The following is a 23,588-nucleotide window of genomic DNA, read 5'->3' on the forward strand; positions in this document are numbered from 1 at the left end:
ACTAAGACAATTCATGTATTCTTTCATAGCCTGCTCCCACACTCCAAAAACAAGTAGTCATGTTAAGATGTTTTAAAGAATATTGCTGTGGTCTTTTCAAAACCTGGGCTTCCCTTGTGGCTCAGCTGGTCAAGAATCCGCCTGCAGTGTGGGAGACCTGGGTTCGACCCCTGGATTGGGAAGATCCCCTGGAGAAGGGAAAGGTTACCCATTCCAATATTCTGGCCTGGAGAATTCCATGGACTATGTCCATGAGTTTGCAAAGAATCAGATACAGCTGAGCGACTTTCACTTTCACTTTTCAAAACCTGAAGCAAAATGTACAGAATTTTGGCAAAAAGATTTCCCCAAGCTCTCAGCTCACTTCCCATAATGAACTTGTATAAAATATCAGAATACCTGCTTTGGGGATGACAACAAGCAGCAACAACAGCTCACATTCTTCACACGTGGCAGATAGCACAGCGTACTGTGTATAGCATGACATGGAGACCATTGTGTCAGGGTCCTTCAGGAAGTCAGGCACAGCACTAGCACAGGATGGATTCATTTTACTCATAGGTGGACACCCAAGAGGGTTGAGGGCGTGGACAGAACAGATATTTGTCCACAAATGTTCATAGCAGCACATCGTGGAAATAATGCATGTCCATCAACAGATACACGGATAAACATGATGTGATGCACACATGAGATATTTTCAGCCAAAAACAGAATGAGGTTCTGACACAACAGGGATGAGCCTGACCATTATGCTCAGACACAAAAGGATGACAGCTGCATGATTCCCTGCAATATATGAGGCCCCTGCATGCATGCTAAGTCACTTCAGTCGTGTCCAACTTTTTGCAACCCCATGGACCGTAGCCCACCAGGCTCCTCTGTTCATGGAATTCTCCAGGCAAGAATACTGGAATAGGTTGCCATATCGTCCTTCAGGGGATCTTCCTCACCCAGAGATCAATCAATCACTCTCGTCAGCAGCACAACAGAGCAGGTGTTAACAGGCATACTCCACTATTATTTAAATCAGAGAGATATGTGCAGTTCACAACTTATCCCAGCCTTCATTGCCACGGTAAAGGAATTTTCTCAAATTTTCATGCCACATTCAGATACCTTCATTCCACAGAATAGATGTAGCCACTTACGTGCACACCATGAAATGGTAAAATCACTGTTGAAATTTTTTAAGATCAGGACTAGAACAGAGTAGCAGGTAGGGAAGTGAGCACCTGTACGCAGGATATAAAACCCTGCAGAGATGGCAAACAGCGTACGAGTGAGGGTACAAACATGACTGTTGAACAGTTTCTCCACAGAGAAGACCGGCGGTTCTGGGCAGAGAGCAGAACTTCGCCCAGCACGTGCTCTGAAGTCGCTCCCTCGCTCAGGCGCACACAGCAATGCTGGGAGATGGTGAACCAGGGCCTTTACGTGCTGCCTCAGCAGTGCCATGAGCTTTACAAAGTTGTGTCTTGGAGAAGCCCCAGATTTAAGGCATGCATGCTATATCAAAGCCTGTTTCATGATTTTCATCGTGAGATGGCCAAGGCAATGTGGTCCCCAAAAGCTGCTTCTTGAACATCCTCAGAGCAACTCACATTTACCTCATTTCTGCCAGCTTGTTCAGAAAATAATTTTTTAATAAGACACTGTGACAGCAAAAGAAAATCCATTCTTGATGTTTTTCCCAATAATTCTTTTTTATCCTTTGAGGCAGCTCCCAGTCCTGGATGACCAACCATCCAGAGTCAAAAATGCAGACAGGCTGACCTGGTAGCAGAGATAAATCTCAAACCAGATGCAAGATTTTTACCCACATTTCTGTAGATTTTACAATAGACTGTGGTGCTGCAAGTCAGTGTTTCCACTGGAAAGAGTGGCTCCCATCCAGGGCCCAGCAGGGTATTTTTTTCCAGTAGGAACTAAGAACCAGCTCTCTTTTCCAAGAATCTTTTTCTTCTGCAAGAAGAAAGAAAACATCATGTACGTAAGACATGGTCAGGCTCAGCCCTTTCTTCGCACTTGCTCACACCTGCTCCTGAAGAGCTAGTCTGGGAACTCAAACCTCCACCAAGTCCTCTCAGCTTGTTCAAAATTTCCAAAGAGTTCTACACCTTGGCTGCATCTGTGTAAATATGGCCCAACAGTTCTAGAACAAACCAAAAACACTTAAGCTCTGTAAGGATACTCTCAAGGCAAAGCTGCTGATCGAGAAGAAAGCATGGGAAGTGCTTCGTGCAGGTGAGCAGGATGCTGTCGATGCCAACCTGGCCATCTGGTCCTGCCGCGACGCTGCTGACGGAGCAGGCGGATGGTGAGACCCGTGCCCTCCACTCCTTAAAAAACGTTGCAAGAGACATGCGTCCAGCATTCCCTTGTGGACCGTGGAGATAAACAACCAGAGGAGATGTAAGGACACTGCGGTCACTCCCTGCCGACACCCGGCTCCATGGAAGGTGGGGGTGGCATCTCCCCTGTGGTCCATGGGAGACTCACCTGTTGTGCCTGTACCCGAGTGGCACAGGTGCCATGCAGGAGACAGGTAGAAAATCGGTAGGCCTAGCTTCTTTACAAAATAAGGAATCTGTTTTACAGGGAGCACCCAAGACTCTGTAGTCGTAAAAGAGGACAGACACGGTCAGGAGGTGGTTGTGTTTTTGTCCCAACCATCCAATTGCCTGGGGACACGCAAACATCTAGAACTGATTCAACTTTGTGGAAAATTTTTTCTCCAATGTGTGGAGTTCTGCCTTATTGAGGATAGTGCACTCAATGTCAAGCTCACCTTTTAAGAAAATTCCTGAAGGAAATATTACCTCTTATAATAACTTAGGTTTTACCAACATAAATATATCAAAGTATCCAAAACCATAAGCAGTCACTTGAATCTTTACTTTCCCTACAACATACATATATTAAAATATATCCTTGACCTGAATTCAAGGATATTTCTCATCAAGGGAAAAAAATGGAGTGTGATTAATTCAGGACTTAATGTAGTATTATATGATGTATCCTGACAACACAAATGCTTAGAGACAGTGGTGGCATCTGTTAGTTACTGAGGGCTCCCGTGCCCACACATGGGACAGATCACCACCAGAAAGGGACCAGGACACGGAATATTAACCATTGCTGTAGCACTGGAGAACCTCAGAGCAGCTCAGCTGACAGCAGGTGTGTAAGATTCCTGAACTCAGTTCAGTCTCCTGACTGTTACACTTCTACAAAAGTGAGCAAGGCGCCAGGGCAGAGAGATGTCCCAAGCCTGAGCCGCAGATACAGTTTTGGAGGGAAACAGGGACTAAAGAGACACTCCTGAGACCGCGTGGTCTGTGTCCTACGCACTGAGCAAACTCTGAGAGTGTGCAAAGAGCAGAGCCCAGCTTTACCAGGAAACGTGGAGAAGGCAGGGCCTGAGAAAGGGTGTGTGAGCTCTGATTTGAAGAGTGAGGATTCACCATGAAGGTACGGGGGACTGAAGACAAGAGCCCCCCGAGCAGAGGTGACATCCGTACAAAAGCAACGACTAAGACTGTGGCCGGGCACCCCCTCCAGCACAGCCTGAGACAAATCAGGCAGCACCTCTTTTGTTCTCCAAGTTTGTGTGAAACTGGAAGGCCTCATATCTTATCAATTCTGTAATGTGTATACCAGCGTCGCCACAATTAGGATGGATGTTATGATCATGGAGTGCCACAGTTTAATGGGCCGGGACTTTCCTAGTCACATCCCCTATTGCCCTTATGTCACGGTTTTGATGACCACTTAATGTCAGTAAAATCCAGTGTTAAATTAAAACCCCTGTCCTTTGGGGTAAAACTATTTCTTTCAATTAATTCCCTATCTAAGAGGGACTAAAATGTATTTACAAAAATTATACATTTATTTTACCTATATAGAATACATAAATATATATCAGTATCTAGATTTAGATGTATCTTATTTTATAATTTATGGATTTCTACTTCTCTAGTACCATTTTGATAATATTTTCTAATAAAAAAAAGGATTGTGCTGTTTATAGAATTTCTTTAAAATATGAAAAATAAAAACTGCCATGATGTCAGCATCCAATGTACTATTCTTAATTGTTGTTGCTGTTTTAGTTGCTCAGCTGTCTCTGACTCTTTGTGACCCCACGGACTGTAGCCCGCCAGGCTCCTCTGTCCATGGGATTTCCCAGGCAAGAATCCTGGAGTGGGTTGCCATTTCCTCCTCCAGGGGATCTTCCCAGCCCAGGGATGGAACCTGCATCTCCTGCATTGGCAGGTGGAGTCTTTACCAGTGAACTGCCTGGGAAGCCCACTATTCTTACTATTTTGCCCATTTTTATTCCAGTCTTCCTGGCGTACGTATGATGTGTGTGGAGAGAGTCTCGGAGAGAGTCTCAGAGAAAGAAAGAGAGAAATGGAGAAGGCCTTGTGCGACACAGGAATTAGAAGTGTGGGTCTGACGCCATAAGTCAGGGCAGCGGGGCAAGAAGAGAGCCATTTGGGGAAACAGTAGTACATTCACAGCAACTGTTCCAGGACACCAGTATCAAGTGGAAAGGACAGAGAAGGGTAGACAGGCCCTGACGTCAAAGCAGGTAAGATGGCTGTACGTGCCTCAGTCAGGAGTGTGGCGACAAGGGCAGCTGTCTGAGAAAGCAGGGAGCCCCCCCGTCTACACCAGACATGCCTTGGGCACCAAGGGACCCTGTGCATCCATTGGCACTGTCCTCCCCTTGCTCTCCCACGTGAACAGGCCCTTCTGGGGCCAAGGTCGGCCACATCTGACTCTTCGCCCACCAGGCTGTCACTGCCAGCCAAGTGTGTGCTCCGGGAGGACCCCAGAGCATGTTTGTATGCTGACCACCTGAACTATGGTGACCACGGGGTGGCTGTGACCTCAGAGTCCCAAGGCTGTGCATCTGTTTGTGAGCTCACTTACATGGTGACCCTTTTTAAACTAGCTTTGAGACATTCCACATTTCTGACATTCTATCAGTAAGAGAATGTGTCAGCTCACATACTGGCTGGTTTACAATCATCTGTTTTTTAAATCCCAAGGGATTCTAAATATAATCACACATATATATATATATATATATATATATATATACACACACACACACACACACACACACACACACATATATATAGTGACTCAGTGATGTATATCACTGAATCACTTTGCTATACACCTGAAATTAACACAACATTGTAAATCAACTGTATGCCAATAAAATGAAAGTAAGGGGGCTTCCCTCGTGGTTCAGTGGTAAAGAATCCACCTGCAATGCAGGAGACACAGGTTGGATCCCTAAGTCAGGAGGGAAATGGAGAAGGAAATGACAACCCACTCTGGCATTCTTGCCTGGGAAATCCCATGAACAGAGGAGCCTGGTGGGCTACAGTCCATGGGGTCACAGAGTTGGACATGACTGAGTGAATAAACAACCACCACCACCACAAAGTAAGAGGACCTGGGCGATCTCAGTGAGAATTCTCCTAGGACTCTGCAGGCTGAAAAACACCCCAATCAACTGAAGTGCAAGCAGACTGGAGTTGAACACCCAGTTGGTCTGACCTGTGGGGAAGAAGGACAGACTGAAGCAGGTCTTGTCTTGCCTGGCACATCAGTAACACCCCACAACCACACAGCCACGGTGAGGCCTGGGCCTCCCTGTCCTTCCCCAGTCACCCGGGTGGGGACAGAGGTGCTGAGAGTGGGCAGGGAGGCTGGGGGCTGGAACAGTGCAGCTAGAAAAACCCAACTGTTTCTGGACTTTAACACGACCCCTAATTAGCTCTGGGGACGGCTGACAGGGACGGACAGCACGGCCTAACAGGCACTGGGTCTGGGGAGGGGCGACTGATCAGCACAAACAATATCTTCGCTTTGGTCCAAGCAGGTTGGGCCCGCTGCAGCCTCTCGGCTCTGAAGATACCAGATTCAGAGACAGGAGGTCCAGACACAGAAGGAGGCTCACCTGGAAGGGTCGTCACAGGGTCCTTCTCAGTCCTCCTCAGGACAGTGATGATCATGGGGAAGAGAAGTCTCGCATCACAGAGGAAGGGGTGTGCCAGGCCATGACACTGGATACCCGTCCTCCAACACCACGAGGGCACCTGTCCTCCAGCACCTCGAGGACACTGGGTGGCTCCCCTTTACAGGAGAAGGCGAAGGGAGTAAGAAAAAAAGGAGAATTCAAACATATTCTTCAAAAACACTGTTGTGTGTGCTGTGTCCCTGGCTGCAGGCAAGGAGGTTCTTGTTGCTGTTCAGTCACTCAGTCATGTCTGCCTCTTTGTGACCCCATGGACTGCAGCATGCCAGGATTCCCTGTCCTTCACTATCTCCCAGCGTTTGCTCAGACTTATGTCCCCTGAGTCGGTGATGTTATCTAACCATCTCGTCCTCTGTCGGCCCTTCTCCTTGTGGAAGGAGGCAGGGATGCAGAAACACTGAAGGTTTGTTCTCTGCCCTGGATGGGAGCTCAGTCTAAGGGAGCCATCAGTTCATGACAATTTCAATTTCTGGGTTTTCTTCCAGTATTTTTAGGAATGTACAAATCCTTGGCAAAAAACATTAATGAGGCAACTTTAACAGCAGACTTGACTGTTTTTTAGGAGTATCTCTGTAATTCTAGCTGATTAAATGACTCGATACATGGAATTCTAATAAATTAATAACATCCTATCATTTCCTCCTAGTCACTCTGGCTTAATAGCACAGTATCACAGGTTTTCACCTGATTTAATGAGAAAATAAAACTTAGCATGAAGAGAGAACAATGATCGTAAATACCTTGCCCACCAAAAAAAAAAAAATTCTGAAACATCACAATATCTGGGCAAACTGTATTTGCTTGATTCATTATCTGCAAATGAAAAGAAACAAGCTCTTGATTTAAAGGTAGAATTTTAAAAACTTTTTTCAGAATTTGTCCATTTATACTGTCACCATTGAGAAATTTCCCGTGAGCGCTGCTCACATCAGCCTGGAGGTACAACAGCAAAGGGCGCTCCTAGTCCTTGTCCCCAGACTGCAGGACAGGTAGCCACTTCACTATTTCATAGAAAACGGGGGTTTCACCCACTCACTCAAGCACTCCAGAGAGGGTCCTACAAGCCTGCGGCAGCCATCACCGTGACCACCCATAATCTCCCCAGGTCCCGTAATGGCATCACAAGTTACTTTCCAAATAGCAGAAATAAAAAATGAAATGTGTATTACAACACAGCGTCCTTCAAAGAGTTGAATGCTGTTAAAAAATTTAAATATCATTAGCAAAAAAAAAAAAAATTTCTGGAGAAGGCAATGGCAACCCACTCCAGTACTCTTGCCTGGAAAATCCCATGGACGGAGGAGCCTGGTAGGCTGCAGTCCATGGAGTCGATAAGAGTCGGGCACGATTGAGAGACTTCACTTTCACTTTTCACTTTCATGCATTGGAGAAGGAAATGGCAACCCACTCCAATGTTCTTGCCTGGAGAATCCCAGGGATGGGGAGCCTGGTGGGCTGCCATCTATGGGGTCGCACAGAGTCGGACATGACTGAAGCGACTTAGCAGCAGCAGCAGTAGCAAAAATTTCAACCCTAGTGATTCTAACCTTGTATTAACATACACCGCAAACTACTAGGATCCGAGGGACGTGATAGGCCTTTTATTTTTATCCTGAACATCTGTCCAGTACAAAAGGTTTGGAATTCTCAATCAAGCTCTTCCAGAAATGGAAAAAATTGAACATAACCTAGAAGCTATTCCACCACCCACCCCACACTTTAAACAAAGATTAAAAGAAAGATGCTGTAAAAATGTTTTTGACATTTCCCATTTTAAAATATAAACATGCTTGTGTATTTTAATACTATAAAACAGATAAAAGAGAGGGTAATATTTTTAAAGGGTGGAATACTTTATGCTAAAGTAAACAAAACAAAAGAGCCATCCAGGAAGTCAGAAGTTATTACCCATGAGAAGCCACATGTTTTTTTCATTACAGAGATGAGCAGGTCCAAGTGCGCTCGACACGTAACGGCCAAGGCTGGGTCCTGGGGTGGCCACGCCCATCTGCTCATAGGATTCGGGCCCCGGGAGGGAGAGCTGACCGCCCAAGGCCCAGAGGGACATTCCCCACAGATCTCAGGTGAGAAGGAGAGCACACTTCATCCAGCCCTGCTTCCTGCACTGAGCACACACACACATATGTGCACACGTGTGCACACATACATGTATGCACACACGTACACACAGAAGCACACCCACACGTGCAAATGACAGGTGCTGCTCCGCCCTCACCTTAACAGCAGGCAGGTTGCACCGCCAGCCACGCGGCGCCCGTGGCCGGAGGCCAAGCTCAGAGCAGGAGCACCATCTGGCAGAATCTGGAAAACAGCCTCCTCCGCATCCCATGAGCCACCATTGCTCAGGGTCCAGGCCACCGCGGTGGCTGCAAAGCTCAGGAAGCAGCTGAGCGCCCAGCAGAGACAAGGGCCTCATCCAAGGAGAAGCAGGTATGAGGGGCGAGGGGGAGGAGTCGGGCTTCTCAGCGCCCTGGGCGTCCCCCCAGGTGCTGCTCACTCGGGTGAAGTGTCCGTGTCCCTGCCCTGACCAAAGGCAGTCTCACCTACAGAGCTGGGACACACCATACCAGCACGGCATCCTCAGGGAAGAGACGGACACGTGAGGCTCATTAGCTGGTCCCCCATGATGTGGACCTGGCCTGCTGCGCTCATTTCTATGAAGACTGTGATCTGTCTTGGTGACACCTATCCAAACCTTAATAACTATCTCACAAGATGTATGCTTAGCAAACAACCTGCCTGTTCAGTTCAGTTCTGTCAGTCGTGTCTGACTCTTTGTGACCCCATGGAGTGCAGCACTCCAGGCCTCCCTGTCCATCACCAACTCCCAGAGCTTACTCAAACTCATGTCTATTGAGTCAGTGATACCATCCAACCATCTCATCCTCTGTCGTCCCCTTTTCCTCCCACTTTCAATCTTTCCCAGCATCAGGGTCTTTTACAATGAGTCAGTTCTTCCCATCAGGTGGCCAAAGTATTGGAGTTTCAGCTTCAGCATCAGTCCTTCCAATGAACATTCAGGACTGATTTCCTTTAGGTTGGACTGGTTGGATCTCCTTGCAGTCCAAGGGACTCTCAAGAGTCTTCTCCAACACCACAGTTCAAAAGCATCAATTCTTCAGTGCTCAGCTTTCTTCACAGTCCAACTCTCACATCCCAAATGACTGCATACAACAGAGCATGCATGCACATGCACACACACACAAGTTTGCGAATGTACACACACTCGTTCACATGCCTCACGTCATCAGCATACTAATAGAGAGCACTAGCCATCCTCTCTGTGTTCCAAGTCCACAGTCTCCTTCCCACCAGCAACTCAAGGTCACCAAGTCCCATCACAAAGTTTCGAGATCTCGCCCTCTATGCTGAATACTGTACCATTCTGAGCACAAGTAAGAAATCCCACAGGTAACTGACCAGCTGTCTGGGTTTGGGTGGCTCCCCTTGCTACCCACTACCCCCCAGGAGAGCTCACTTGGAAGTCAGAAAGTCCAAGGTTCTAGTTAGGAGCTAACTAAAATGCAGCCCTGAATGAACTGTTTATTTCAGATATGTCTGCCCCAAACTATACAGAATGGACTTGTTTTGTTAAGCTGAGGATTTTTCAAGCATGATTTCTCTGAAAAAAATGTAGTCAGAACTTTACTTGACTAAACTTCTTATTTTCAGAGAGTTATAAAGTGGGCTTATCCAACTGCAGCTAAAACAGACTCACCACACACATCACAAGCTTCCCAGATGGCTCAGTGGTAAAGAACCTGCCTGCCAGTGCAGGAGACAAGGGTTGATCCCTGGATCGGGAAGATCCCCTGGAAAAGGAAATAACAAATTGCTCCAGTGTTCTTGCCTGCAGAATTTCCAGGGACAGAGGAGCCTGGCTGGCTACAGTCACACAGAGGGTTACACAGAGTCAGACACGACTGAACAAGTAAACAGCAACCTGAACACATCCAAAATTCAGGGGTGTGAGCTGGGTGGGGAGTGGTGCTGTGCACACACCCTCCCCTTGGACTGGCCGCCCCCCAAGAGCACACTGGGTTGGGAATGGTTGACCTGTGGAGGGCTCTGCACTGCGGCAGAGTGAGCCCAACAAGGATGACGGGGAGGGTGGAGGTCAGCCAGGAAGGCTGCACGTGGGTGTCCGGTCAGCCCAGCTCAGGGCCACACCCAGGGCTTCCCCTGACTACAGACCTCAGCTCACAGGAGGACCCTGCCCCTGAGAAACAGTGGCTACAGACACTTCCAGGACGTGTCCGGAGGCCTGAACTGTGCCCCCCAGCGGCCTCTTCCACCAGCGGAAGCCCTAAGGTCCCCTGAACTAGTAACTGCTGAGAAGCTGGCGGGCTGGGACGTGACCTTCACACGTCTGTCCAGGGCTCTGTCCAAGGGGGTGGACTCTGCCAGCGCCACTGACAGTCCCCGCCCCTATCCCACCACTTTCTGTTTATATGTCTGCAGAAGGTATTTCCCTTCTGGAGAACAGAAATTTCGATTTTAAAACTTAGATTTAAATTTAGATTTTAAAATTATAAAACACCCTTGAGTCCTTTATTTTCAAAAGGCATTTTCTTATCGAAGAAAAACTACATTTATCTGAAAGGAACTCATAGCTAAAAGCTACTCCCTGGTTGTCAAGAGTCATCACCCATGGACACAGCTCAGTAGGGTCGGCGCACATTCAGATGGGCCCATTCTGAAAAGGACAAGTCGCAGAGCCTCTAACTTTTTAATTATACAAAGTTTATTTTCTCATATTATACATGAAGCTTACATTTATATATCATGTATATATGACATGAGAAAGTGGAATTTTTATACCTCTAGCACAATTTGTGACAGGTTTTCAGTCTTACTTGTCCATAAAGTAAGACTGTGTTAAATAAGGACCCTCCTAGAGTGAGCAGAGGAGATGAGTGCTCGGCTGAGGCTGGAAGGAAAGGGAGCGGGCCTCTGCTGAGCTGTAGCCCAGGCTGTGTGGATGCTTGTGTGTCCATCTGTATATGGTCTGTGTGGACAGGCAGACAGACAGAGAGGGAGACAGAAGATGTTCTCTGTGGTAGAGAAAAAACCCTCTTACCACATTCCTATCACGAGATTTTGATAGTTAAGGCCACCCAATCCCATTGCTTCATGGCAAATAGATGGGGAAAAAGTGGAAGCAGTGAAAGATTTTATTTTGGTGGGCTCCCAAATCACTGCAGACGACGATTGCAGCCATGGAATTAAAAGGCGGTTGCCCCTTGGAAGGAAAGCTATGACAAACATAGACAGTGTTTTAAAAAACAGAGACGCACTTTGCCAACAAAGATCCGAATAGTAAAAGCTACAGTTTTTCCAGTAGTCATATATGATGTGAGAGTTGGACCATAAAGAAGGCTGAGCAAAGAAGAATTGATTCTTTTGAATTGTGGTGTTGGAGAAGACTCTTGAGAGTACCTTGGACTGCAAGGAGATCAAACTAGTCAATCTTAAGAGAAATCAACTTTGAATATTCATTGGAAGGACTGATGCTGAAGCAGAAGCTCCGATATTTTTGGCCACCTGATGCAAAGAGCCAACTCACTGGAAAAGACCCTGATGCTGGGAAAGACTGAAGGCAGGAGGAGAAGGGGACAGCAGAAGATGAGATGGTTGGATGGCATCACCGACTCAATGGACATGAGTTTGCGCAAACTCCAGGAGATGGTGAAGGACAGGGGAGCCTGGCATGCTGCAGTCCGTGGGGTTGCAACAAGGAGGTAAGGAGAGCAAGGTCACTCGTGAATCTACAAGCCTGCACGTGGAGACATTGGCAATGGATGAGTAAGGAAGCCTTTTCCCTGTCTGTGGCTCCATCGTGGGTGGGGGTGGGGTGCAGTTCTGTTTAACCTCCAACTGCCTGGCCTCAGGCCTCTACACCAGATACAGGAGCAAGGGCTCCACCGACCCATCTTGCGAATGTCCTTCCAGGGCCCAAGTACACCCAGGAGGTGGCTGATCGCAGTCAAAGAAAATCTTAGAAAATCAGAGAACACAATGCTTAGGGGGACCAGCTTCTGCTCTGTCTTGTCTTAGTTCGGCGAGTACACTTCACTGCTGATGCTCTGGTTTCTTATTTGCCACAGGCTAGGCTCACCCTTCTCCAGTGTTTTCTGGAAAAGCGATTTTTACTGGAATCCACGTGTTGCAAGGCACATGGTCCACAGCCGTCCAGCTCAGCCGAGCAGCGGGGTGGTCCCCAGCGAGGGCCCAGGTTTGCCTGGCACAGAATTACACATCAGGACAAGAATGTGACCCTCTCTGCCCCTCTGCTCCTGGAATATCACAGTTATGCAAATTCCTTGTGTGCAGGCTGAGGAATGTGCCCCATGCGTTTGCAGGGGCATGGAGGAGCCGTCGTCCCCAGGACAGAAACACGGTCATTAAATCATCTCCAGGAACTTGAGCGTAACTGATGTTGCTATGTCCTCTTCGTGGTCTGCACCTCCTACCTTGAAGAGAGTTCTAGACCCGCGTCCTTCTCAAGATCTCTGCTCAGAGCGCTGTGTTTCAGAACAAAGGGAAGGTGAACCCCTCATTAGGAACAAAGTTATAATTCCCTGTTCCTGACTTCCTCCAGCACATTTGGCGCTTGGGACACACCAGGAGCAGACTCTCATCCCGGGAGTCGATAAAACCATCATTTGGGGAAAAACAAAACAAAACAAAAATCTGGCCTTAGGAAATGGTGAGTCATCTCTGTGATCCTTCCAGCTGTGCTTTGCACTGGGGGTAATAAATCACGCGTAAATAATAATCACCAAAATCAAATGTGTGCATGCGGGAGAATTCCTTGTCATTGTTCTTCACTAATAACAGTAATTTGGATAAGTGAACTGTGTAGATATCAAATGTTCCTCATCTGTAGCTTTCAATTAGCAGGTCAAGCATTCCTGCTTCACAGGACACCACGTTTCGCTTGATATTTCCTCCCTTATCACATGGGAGGTCTCGCTTCCTTTAGTTTCCCGATGCCTTTTACTTCTCTTTGATTTTCTGGCCTGCTTTTCCTTTGATGGCCCACACTGCACCAGACTGGGCCACTGCAACAGTCCCAGGGCAAGGTCAAGCAGGTGGGAGTCTAAGATCAGGCAGGTGGGCACCCCAGGTCAAGTAGGTGGGCTTTGGCTGTAGGAAGGTGACACTGTGCCTTCCTGGCTCCTGTGCGGGGGCCCAGCCGGCCAGCCGAGGATGCCTGGCACTGGGCAAGATGATTCGGGAAATTCAAGGAGAGCAGACGAAAGGAAGGACCACGTGGGTGTAGACCCTTCAGGAAACTCCATCTGCAGACCAGGTTCGCCATGGGTGGCAGCATCATGCATGTAAGGGCTGGAATCACGTGAGAGAAGGAACACGGGTGACTCAGGAGGGGGAGCCCTCCCTGGGGTGGGGGTTCTGCAAGTGCCTCCGGGGAGCGGGGCTGCAGCAGGGACTCTGTCCCAGCGATGGCTCGTTCCTGGACTGTCCATCTTCTCCTTAAATGGCTGGTGCAGGCCGAGTCCAGGATTAGACTGCTGGTAGGCTCTCTGATGTTTCTTCAAGCTCACAGGGCCCTGATGCCGCCACAGCAGCTGTGGGCTCAGCCTCAGGGAACAAAGAGCCCAGAGGCCAGGCGGCCAGGTGGTGAGGGAGGCCGGGCGCCAGACAGGCCGGGCTTTCAGCCTCACAAGGCCGGGGGTCTGGGGGGCTCCAGCCCTGCCAGCCCTCAATACCTGGCACTGTCCCCTCTCTGAGGTCCTTGGAGCCCGAGCACTGAGGGTGGAGGGCCTGGCCCAGGGTCTCAGCCATGTGCTCTTCAGCAAGCTTCAAAAGCTCTGACATGGAGGTTTCTGTGAGGCCCCCAGAGGCACTGGGGTGGGCTGTCCCTGCTCAGTCCTCAGGGCTACAACCCCGGCCACCATCCCCGCTGGTGGCAGGGATCCTTTCAGGAGCAGGGGTTCGGGGGGTGGGTGTCTAGAACTCACCAGACGAGACAGACTGGGGGACCCAGAGCAAGCCCTCAGTGTGTCAGCGTAGGATGGGCAGCAGGGCTGGGACAGGCCCCAGATGCACGAGATCACCCGGCCCTCGGGGGAGGTGGCGGCCCAGCCCGAAGCGGCAGGCCCGGGGCGGGCCTTCCTGCTCCCCCGGAGCCCCATTCCCGGGGTCCTGCCCTCCCGCCTGCCTTTCTCTCCTTCCAGGAGGCACTTTAGGACAAGGTGGGCCCTCCACCTCCTACCTGCTGGCCCTGAGTGAGGGGCTCACACATGTCCAACATTCTAGACAGGTTCTTCCAAACTAGTAACAGCAGGACAGGAAATGGAGATTTCAAATAGAAAAATCGAGGACTACGCAACTGGGCTGAGCCCAGTCCGACGTCCGGTCACACTGGCAGAAGAGGGGTCCTGGGGGCTGTCTGAGCTGTGCATTTCCTAGAGCCTCGGGTCCTCTTGAGTGGAACCCTGCCCCGTCCCCCTCCCTCCACGAGCTTGGGGCTGGGCTCCGAGCCTGAGACGGGGCTCCAGTCACTTTGGGGACAGGGCAATGCTAACCTAGATGCCCTGGTCGCTCCCAGGAGGACGTGAGGACCGTCGCCCTTAATCCGAGGGAGTGCCGTCCTCTGTGCATTTCCCCACCTCCCCGAGGTGTTCGTTTCGGGAACCACGACTTAGTTTTCAGAGCAGAGAACACAAAACCCAAGACAACATGGCCCTTCCTGGGCTGCACCCCACTCATGTTCCATCCCCCGGGGACATCTCCCTCCGACTTGCATGATGAGGGCTCGTGTGGCCTCTGCTGAGCAGGAGCTGCTCACGGGTCTTCCTGGTGTGTGGGTGTCGGCACCTCCCGGCCTCTGCACAGTGAGTGGCCCCCGGTGACAATCAGCGACTCTATGGAACTGATGAATCAGCTACAGAGCTTGGGGAGCAGTTGACACATTACATGTTTGCCTGGGCCTGTCTGCTTTGGACTTGCCTGATAGACATTGCTTACCTGGCCTTAAATCCTTCCTCTTCCGGTAAAGTGAAATTTGGATCAAACTAATGACCACATTTGGCTCAGAACCCATACACTTAGCACGTTTCCTGTCTCAAAATTCCTACCACACTGGGGACAGCTCCTTCATCCTCAGTGAGAGAGACAGCAACCCGGATAAACCACCCGTCCAGCCAAGGGTGGAAATTATCCTCTGAGAAAACAAGTTCAAGCATCTTAAAAATAGCGCGTTCTGGAGACTGGTCACGTGGACACTGGTATATTTCTGGACTGTCTCCGCTCCGAGGCTTCTGTGGGCTCCTGGAAAGGAGCCAAGGTCCTAATCTGTCTAAATTACCTTCTGCTGGAGTGAGGGTCACCGGGTCAAACAGAGATGTGGAAAAACAACAGTGTAATGGCTGTTTTGCCCAGAAAACAAGGGGACCCTTCACAGATACCACCAGACAGGCCACAGGGCCTTTCTGAGAAGGGGGTGGGCAGGTGAAACTAAGAAAGCTGTGAGGTCAGCGTGGGTCCGTCCAGACCCCTCCCTGCTGCCCACCAGTCATGCTTTTCATCTCTCCAGTCCCCGACAGCGTCTGAAGCACTTGCTGGGGGCAGTGAGTAACCAAGATAAGAGTTCACTGATGGATGAAGGGTCTGACCACCGAGGCCATGCCAGCTCTGGGACGTGGGCTCTGCACCAAGCCCCAAGGCCACCGACGTCAGACAAGTCAAAGCACTGCGGTGATGACCCACACGCCTACAGTGACAAGCAGAAGGGCCAGGTTCACAGTGGGGAGGACAGGCCTGTCTGAATTGGGAGCGGGAGGCCAGGTCAGCATCACCAGGTCCAAGAAATACATAAAAACTAGAGTGTGTCATAGCTTGACAGTAATATATTAATATCAAGTAAATTTAGGCCAGGAATATTGGGTAAGCGTGACATTCAACAGACCACAAAAGACAAGCCATAAGACTATCCCAATAGACGCAGAAAACAGATTTGATAAAATTCAACACCTGTTCATGACTTAAAAACAGCAACTCTCAGTATGCTAGGAATAGAAGAGACTTCCCTCAATCTGATAAAAAAGCTCTACAGAAAAACCACAGCTAACATCACACCTTATATGAAAACTTCGGACTCCATCCCTATGAAATCGGGAGCAAGGCAAGAGTGACCTCTGTCACCTCTTCTGTTCACTATTGTACTGGAGATCTTAATGCATAAAGCAAGAAAGGAAACAAAACATGTAAACATTAGGTGATCACAATAACAGAACTGTCTTTATTCACAAGCAACATGACTGTCCATGTAGAAAATCCTAAAAAAATCTCCAAAACAAAAAACTACTAGAATAACTGTAAGGTTACAAGACACAAGGTCAATATAAAAACTGTCAATGGTATTTCTGTATATTTGCAATGAATGATTTAAAATATAGTTGACACAACAGTAATTAAAATTCACACCAAAAGCATAAATTATTAGGGATCTAGTCAATAAAACAGATGTAAGACTACACACTGAAACTATAAAATATATCTTAGAGAAATAAGAAACATTAATTTAATTATTAAATCAAATTACTTAGTTGTTACATTAAAATATTACATAAATAGATACATCATGTTTGCGGACAGAAGACTCACTCAAAATTTCTAAGATGCCAATTCTCCTCAAATTGATCTACAAATTTGATACAATCTCCACCAACCCCAACAATCTTTTTTCTCCAGAAATTGACAAGTTCTTTTTTCAAATGTATGTGACATGCCAAAAAACAATTAGAACACCCAGAACATACTTGAGGGGAAAAAAAAAACAAGCTTGAAGAATTACATTCTCCAATTTCAGGACTTACCGTAGAGCAACAGTAATGAGTCAATATGGCACTGAGATGGGGATAAACAAGCACATCTACAGAACAGAAGCCAGAAGCCAGGAACAGATTCACACTGATGCAGTAATTAACTTCTAACAAAGGTGCCGAAGCAATTCAGTCCAGGAAGGAAAGGAAAGTCATTCTGATGTCTGGAGCTGGGACAGTAAGATACCTCTGTGAGGAGCACGTGGTCTCCCCTCCTCTCCCCCTTAGCATGCACACGGAGGATGTGCATAATTGCAGAAGCAAAGCCAGCAAAATCTACAGGAAAACGTGTTTTCACCCTTCTGTCGGCAAAACTCTCCCAGAACACAGAAAGCACAACCCAAACCTTTCAGGAAAAAATTGAGGCTTCCTCTGCTACCAAAACACAGTACACAGATGGCCAAGCAGGGCACGGGCTGGGGGGAGCGCTCCCAGATAAATCTCCCAGAGGACCGTTATCGAAAATGCTCAGGACTACGACTGCCCAATGAAAAGACAAACACCCCAATTACTACTATATATAAAATAGATAACTAGTAAGGACCTACTGTAGAGCACAAGGAACTCGACTCAACACTCTGAAACAACTTCTATGGGAAAATAATCTAAAAAAGGGAGTATGCTAAGTCACTGCGGTCATGTCTGACTCTTTGTGACCCCCTGGACTGTAGTCCACCAGGTCCTTCTGTCCATGGGATTCTCCAGACAGGAATATGGGAATGGGTTGCCATTTCCACCTCCAGGGTATCTTCCTGACCCAGGGACCAAACCTAGGTCTCTTAGTCTCCTGCATCAGCAGGCAGGTTCTTTACCGCCAGTGCCACCTGAGAAGCCCCCTAAAAAAGAATGAATGCGTGTATATGCACAACCGATTCACTTGGCTGTACACCTGAAACTAACACAACATTGTAAATCAACCACATGCCAATAAAAGTCACCAAAAAACAGGACTGGAGGCCTATCAAACACTTCACAAAGGAGACAAATGAGTGATCAACATTCCCAAGAAAAAAGCACTCAACATAATTAGTCACCAGGAAAGGCACCATGAGATGCCTGAGTGTCCCCCCAAATAGCTCAGGCTAAAAAGAATGACAACACAGCATTGCCATCACCTAGATGGCCAACTCTCTCATCCACTGCTGCTGGGCCTATAGAGGAAAGGGAGCCATCGGTTTGGAGAACTGCTGGGAGTTTCCCCTGAAGTTAAACATGGGCCTTCACAGGACCGAGAGCCCTGTTTCGAGACACTCACCCAGGGAAAAAAATAATGTTTGAAAAAAAATAAAACAAAAACATGCAAACAAACAAAAGCCTGCATAGAGACATCTTATAACAGCTTAATTTATTAAAGCCCAAAATTAGAAGCCACCTAAGTAGCCATCAACAGGAAAACAGACAAACAAATTTTTCCATATTCATATAATAGAATATTACTCAGCAATCAGAAAGGAATGAACTACAAACACCTGCAGAAAGAAACACAGAAGCCTCTCAAAAACATGATGTTGAAGGAAGAAACCGAGATGTCAAGAGGGCCTGGTTCAGATTCTGAAAGGCCCTGAGGCAGGCCAATGGTGCGCGTGTTGACAGAAGTCAGATGTGGAGGTGCAGCAGAGTCGAGGGCGATTCTGGAAGGATGTGGGCCCTCCTGTGTCGTGACCAGGGAGAATGCACATAATGCCACCACACCACACAGCTGATACATGCTAACACGTGTGTGCATGCCACTACATGTGAACTACACTGCCATCAAATAAGCTGCTAAAGTTATGTTGAAGGAAGGAGAACACGGCATTTTGAATTCTAAGATTTAAGGAAAGATAACAGTTCCCTTTTCCCAAAGTCAACTTTCAAACAGCATATCCATCTATAAACCATATTCATGAAAACAACCAAACAGCCACCAAAATCCAATATGAAAGAAAGTGAAAGTTGCTCAGTTGTGTCCAACTCTTTGCAACCCCATAGAATTCTCCAGGCCAGAATACTGAAGTGGGTAGCCTTTCCCTTCTCCAGGGGTATCTTCCCAACCCGGGATTGAACCTGGGTCTTCCACTTTGCAGGTGGATTCTTTACCAGCTGAGCCACGAGGGAAGCCCAAGAATACTGGAGTGGGTAGCCTATCCCTTCTCCAGTGGGTCTTCCTGACCCAGGAATCAAACCAGGGTCTCCCACATTGCAGGCAGATTCTTTAGCAGTTGAGCTACCAGGGAATCTGCTATAGTGTCTGTCAAAATCCTACACAGCTCATACAGATGATGTTACAGGAAATATTTGATCACAGAAGAAGTTCACAATCTTAAGTGACTATCTCAGCTTATTAAACAGGATGTGCAATGTGATTTCCAATTCATAAAATATTTCCCAGTGTGTGTGCTTACATACAGAAAAAAAGGCTAGAAAGATTTATAGCAAAACAATGACTACTTTTAGGTAGTGGAATTACACGTGATTTTATTTCTTGATGCACTTGACATTTTCAAAATCGTCAACAGTGAATATATGTTACTACCATACTGAGAGGAGAATTATTTTCAAAAAGTAAAATTTAGACCCTGATACTGGGGAAGACTGAAGGCAAAAGGAGAAGGCAGAAGAGGATGAGATGGTTGGATGGCATCACCAACTCAATGGACATGAACTTGAGCGAGCTCCAGGAGACAGAGGAGGACAGGGAAGCCTGGAATGCTGCAGTCCATGGGGTTTCAAAGAGTTGGACACAACAGAGCAACTGAACAACAGCAATAACAGCTGCTGAGAAGTTCTTGGGCTGGAACTTTTGTGAAGCTCACCTGCCTCTCTGTAATTATTCATTCTGTCCCAGTTCTTCATACTTAAAATCAAAATGTCTATGATCCTCAACCAGGTACATTATTGTCAAAGAGATGACAAAAGTACAAGTTTTCTGTAAAGCAATTTCAAAAGCCTAAGGCACTACAAAACTGTGAAGTCAGTCTGATGCATTTCTGTCCACCCAACTATAAGACACACGACTTTGGCGACTTAGACTAAAATTATCTTATCTGCCTCATGAAACCTAGTTTTCTCATATTTTCCTCCATGAAAGTCCCTTATAAACACCTTCTTACCTCCAGTCCAAGGCATTCCACCATTTTCCAGATCTCCAACCTTCTTCATCTCCCTCAGTGCCTCACGGGCAGGCTGGCTATATTGCCTGTACTTGAGTCTTGGACATGTTGCTCTGAGATTCATGGCTGTGCTTAAAGTCTACCAAAAAAAAAAAAAAAATTGTAAGCATTTTTAAACCATTATAAACCCTCAGACCCTCCCTAACAGCTCAGTGCAGTTCTCTCGGGAATGACCACAGCATGCCACGGGTCTTGTTGGTAAGTATGCATTGCTCACTACGGATCTGCAAGGACAAACTCAAGTTTCATAACTTTGCTGCCTTTTCTTACTTGGACTTCCAGCCAGCACGTGGTACAAATCTGGAGAGAGGAAACAGAAGAGATTTTTTTTAATTTCAAGGTCACGGTATTTGTAAAACCTTCTCTTCTGCTCTGGGGAATCTGCAGTCTCAGAAACGTCAAAGTGCGTCACGTCAGTGGCCGAGCACAGACAGAGCTCAGACTGAACTTAAAGGCTGTTCTGGAGAGTCTGGGCTGGACTGCGACCACCCTGATAGGAAATATATATACATATATATAAAGGAAATCCTGGGTGTGCCTGACAGCCACAGTGACCACACACACCCCAACTTGGTATCCATCGAGAGAGGTTAACAGACGCTCTTCAGAGATGAAGGACTGGTCTTTGCCGGAGGCACTTGGGATCGGCTTAGTCACAGGACAGCAGCGAAGACCCAACAGCAGCATTAATCACCCGAACCAATGCCTGAAGAAAAAACATTTCAACAATGCTTCAAGAGGCAAACATGAGCTGTGGAACCTGCTTCCTCCACTCCTAGGCACACCTCCCAGGGTTACCGGGGAGGCTGTGCAGGTGGGCGCACAAGTATCTCCCTCTCAGGACACAAAAACTCTCACAGCCATGCTCCAGGACAATGATTGTTCCCACCTGTTCTCAGAATCGCTCTGCAGCGTCTTTGTGGGGCTGTGTGTGCACGCGTGTGTGGTGCGCATGGCGGCACACATGTAAGACCACACAGACTCTGTACATTTCCGTCTTTATTCTGATGCACATGGAGCAGGGAGGCTCCTGCTGCCATTCACAGGGCAGCTGACTGGAGGCTGCGTCTGGCACGTCCCCGACACCCAGGGAACCCTGGTGACTGGGTCTCTCTGGGCTTTCCTGATCCCTCCTGGAAAACGCAGGTGTCTCCCTTAACTGCTCAGGGCTCATCCTGATGGGCTTTCGCTGACAGGAAGTCTCATTTTTAATTTAAAATAGTAACAACACAAGCTTTATTTGTGAGCATGACAACAGAGTTAAGAAAGTGATGGAGTGTGCGAGGACCTGGAGGAGGGCCAGGACAGAGGGCCTGTCCTTCCTCCCCTATCCTGGATGAGCTGGAGGTCAAGACTGTGTGTGAGTTTCCCAACTGAACCAGAAGTATCCCAGACGCTCGGAGACGTCCCCTCGAGTTAGGACAGACTCGAGTTATGCACAGAATGTTCAACTTGACTTCTCGGTGGAGCGCTGGCAGGGCCTCCGGAAGGGCCCGAGAAGCCCACAGCATCCTCGGAGGCCGGTCACCGGGGTCCAGGGCCAGCCGCCTGCGCCGATACTCTGAGCCGGTCCCCGTGTGGAACGAGACTGCTGACAGCGCACAGCTGGTCCCCCCAGCCGCCCAGAGCTCTCCTGGGTGCTCTCCAGGGCTGGATAAACAGCTCGGCTGGGGCCAAATTCAGTTTGGAGACTTGTTCACACTCTGACAAGTCACTCCCTCCCTCCTCAACTCCACACCCTCGCACGGCCCGGATGTGCACAGGGTGACCTTGGGCCCAGCGCCTGTCTCCCCTGGGCTCCAGGAGGGTCTGCTGCTGTAGCAGGGAGGTTGGCTCTGGGCATGCTGAGCCCCAACATGCTGACGGGGTGCCCTCAACATGACAAATCTTACCTTCCATCTTGTTTCCTAACTATGAGGGCACGGCCCCAAGGAGAAAGGATGCTTTCTCAGGACAGGACCCTGGTTAGCCAGCTCAGAACTCCAAGTGCAGCAGTGGCCTAGGTCTCGGTTCCCCCTCCAGGCATGGCTGACAGGGCTCCCCAAGATAGCGGGGATAGGGCCTGCTCGCCTGGAAAGGAAAAGCCACCAAGGTCCTAGCCTGGCGGCGGGAGAGGCCAGGCACTACCTTGTCGCCGGGAAGGAAAACACTAAGGTGGACAGAGCTGTGGTCAGAGGAGGTCAGAGCAGGAGCTCAAACACTGGCAGTGCCCTGAGAAGCGTGCACCTGAGCGACTCAGAGCTGTTCTAGGCGGTGTTCATGCACCCTCTCCTTACAACCCTGCCACCCCAGTCCCTAAAGTCTACACCCCCACCCCCTACAAACAGAAGGACTCAACACACAGGCTGTTCAGTGCTGTGGACTCAATGTCCCCCCAGGCATCTGCATGTTGAAACCTAACCCCCAATATGACGGTGTTGGGAGGTAGGCCTTCAGGAGGTCATGAGGGCGGGGCCCTTGTGATGGGGTTCATGTCCTCATGAAGGCAACCCCAGAGGGCTCCCTCATGCCATGAGGACACACGGATGGGGAATCGAGTCCTCACCAAACACTGGATCTCAAGCACCATGATCTTCCTAGACTCTGGAGGCTGAGGAACAAACATCTGTTGGTCGAAAGCCACCTGGTCTGTGGTATTCTGTCACTGCAGCGAGCAGACTGAGATAGCAGGCCATCAGCCCCATCACACCTTCCATGAGGACAAGCAGGGCTGTGACCCCAGATGATGGAGATCCAGGAGACTGAGATAGCAGGCCATTGGCCCCATTGCACCTTCCATGAGGACAAGCAGGGCTGTGACCCCAGACGATGGGGATCCAGGAGACCGAGACAGCAGGCCATCGGCCCCATCACATCTTCCGTGAGGATGAACAGGGCTGTGACCCCCGACAGTGGAGATCCAGGAGCCCTGTCTTTATGAGGACACGTGGCCCAGAAGGGAAGCCGGCCTGCAGGTGGGGGATGGTGGATACTTAGGGACTCGGCCTTTCTTTGTGAACAAGATTTGTAAGCTCCATTGGCAACCATTTCTCAATAGGAATTCATTGATGTAAATACTTTTTTTTTAATTCTCAGGACTTTGCTTATTATTTTTCTTTTTCCTAAATGTGTATTATGAATACAGCTGGCTTTTAAGACAAAGCCAGGGGCCCTGGAAAAGCAAGAGAAGGGAATTCATTTTGATTTTAATACACTTGAACTCTGGAGGCATCTTTTCCTCTCTGTGTATGGTCCAAGTAGACTTAATGCATTTAGGGGACATCGGAAAAGACCCTGATGCTGGGAAAGTTGGAAGGCAGGAGGAGAAGGGGTGACAGAGGATGAGATGGTTGATGGCATCACCGATTCTATCGACATGAGTTTCGGCAAACTTCGGGAGATAGTGAAGGGCAGGGAAGCATGGCATGCTGCAGTCCATGGGGCTGCAAAGAGTCGGACATGCCTTAGTGACTGAACAACAACAAATGTACCTATGACATTTTACCTTTGGGGGATCAGAATTTC

General features: G+C 48.5%; 1 long non-coding RNA gene across 2 annotated transcripts; it reads right to left on the reverse strand.

The window, feature by feature from the left end:
• Positions 1 to 893: 893 nt before the first annotated feature.
• LOC113902388 lies at positions 894 to 23,388 on the reverse strand. 2 transcript variants are annotated; one of them, XR_003513807.1, is made up of 4 exons: positions 20,649 to 23,388; positions 20,025 to 20,163; positions 5,984 to 6,159; positions 894 to 1,965 (listed from the first exon to the last, which is right to left on the reverse strand). It is a non-coding gene; the product is annotated as an uncharacterized LOC113902388 (long non-coding RNA). The 2 variants fall into 2 exon arrangements; XR_003513806.1 differs by lacking the exon at positions 20,649 to 23,388 and having other exon boundaries at positions 20,025 to 20,623.
• Positions 23,389 to 23,588: the final 200 nt, after the last annotated feature.

This window comes from Bos indicus x Bos taurus, chromosome 12 (assembly GCF_003369695.1).
Source record: "Bos indicus x Bos taurus breed Angus x Brahman F1 hybrid chromosome 12, Bos_hybrid_MaternalHap_v2.0, whole genome shotgun sequence".
Lineage (NCBI taxonomy): Eukaryota > Metazoa > Chordata > Mammalia > Artiodactyla > Bovidae > Bos > Bos indicus x Bos taurus.